Source organism: Electrona antarctica (assembly GCF_951216825.1).
Source record: "Electrona antarctica genome assembly, chromosome: 3".
Classification (NCBI taxonomy): Eukaryota; Metazoa; Chordata; class Actinopteri; order Myctophiformes; family Myctophidae; genus Electrona; species Electrona antarctica.
The window spans coordinates 9253642-9255294 of record NC_136808.1 but is presented as its reverse complement, the minus strand read 5'-3'; positions in this window follow the sequence as shown (position 1 = coordinate 9255294).

Sequence of the window (1653 nt, the reverse complement as noted above, 5' to 3'; positions counted from 1 at the left end):
ATAACCCCCCATGGGGAACATAAATAGCAGAGCCCACCGGTGGTGCTGGGGTGGAGGTGGGAAAAAACATCACATACAACCAGGGACCATATGCAGAGGAAGGCAGGAGGAGCATGCAGACTGGTGAGCTTAAGTAGCCCGCCCAATTGGTCAGCTGACTGCCACATCAGCGAATGACATGAGGGTCTTGCACACACTGAATACACCCACATAGTAATGCAGCATGTTAACCCCTTGAGTATAGTATGCGCCTTGAGCATGGCATTAACTCCCTTGAGTGTGACTGACTGAACTAACTCCGCAAGCTACGTCTCATTTCAGTCAGACAACTCACGAATAGATTTACCAATATTTATTACAGAATGAGTAATGAGTGTGCATATGATATTAGACTTGGCGTTCGGCTCTGCTGGATTTCTCCCTGCTCGGCATGGTTAAGCAATAACACAGAATATAAAGAGCAGGGAGATAGATATACAATAACCCCCCCAACACACATACTTTCGGTGAACTCTCACCGTTGATCCGGGCAGGTGACCCACTATGGATACACAGTGACGAAATGCAAATATGCATTTCTGGAACCTGCCGGATATGCTAACCCCCCCAACAAAGCAGAACCGGAACGCCCTACGGGAATACTCAACCGATACACATCCGTGCAGATGTCCCACTGAGAATAGTGACGAAATGCAAGCTATGCATTTCTGGATTTTGCACGGATATTTTAACTTTTACGTGAGCTATGTGTAGCCATGACTGCACGCCGAGCCGTGAGGCTTACCTCTTGGGAAAAATAATGTGTGGGGCCCCGGCCGATACCCCTTTTTTTTTTTTTTTTTTTTTCTTTTTTTAATTTTCTCCCAGCATGAGAGACAACCATCTGGGATCGGCTGGGGCATACTAACCTTAAGCTTAAGCTGAAAAAGGCCTGCTTGGCTGCGCTCGCCGATAGGCCATTCCTCTATTGCCACTATAGAGGAATATTCTACGCTGCTTTCGCAGGGCTTACGCGCGTGTAGTGCAACCATTCACCGTTACGCCGACGTCCTCAGCAAGAGGAACGCTACCGGCCCTCTGTCAGCAAGAGGAACGCCACCGGCCAGCAAGAGAACGCAAGAGAACGCAAGAGAACGCAGGAGAACGCAGGAGAACGCAGGAGAACGCAGGAGAACGCAAGAGAACGCAAGAGAACGCCACCGGCCCTCTGTCAGCAAGAGGAACGCCACCGGCCCTCTGTCAGCAAGAGGAACGCCACCGGCACTTTGTCAGCAAGAGGAACGCCACCGGCCCTCTGTCAGCAAGAGGAACGCCACCGGCCCTCTGTCAGCAAGAGGAACGCCACCGGCACTTTGTCAGCAAGAGGAACGCCACCGGCCCTCTGTCAGCAAGAGGAACGCCACCAGCACTTTGTCAGCAAGAGGAACGCCACCGGCCCGCTGTTTCAGAGCCGCTATAAACATAAGGATATTCTAATTAACGAGAGCTAAGTGTAGCTATGACTGCACGCCGCAGCCGTGCGGCTTACCTGAACTATTTCACAGGGCTTACATGTAGTGCGACCATTGACCGTTACCCCAACGTTAATCTAAAGCCAAAATGAGGAAACCACCATTACCCCGGTGTAGAGGAACACTGTAGAGGAACATCTAC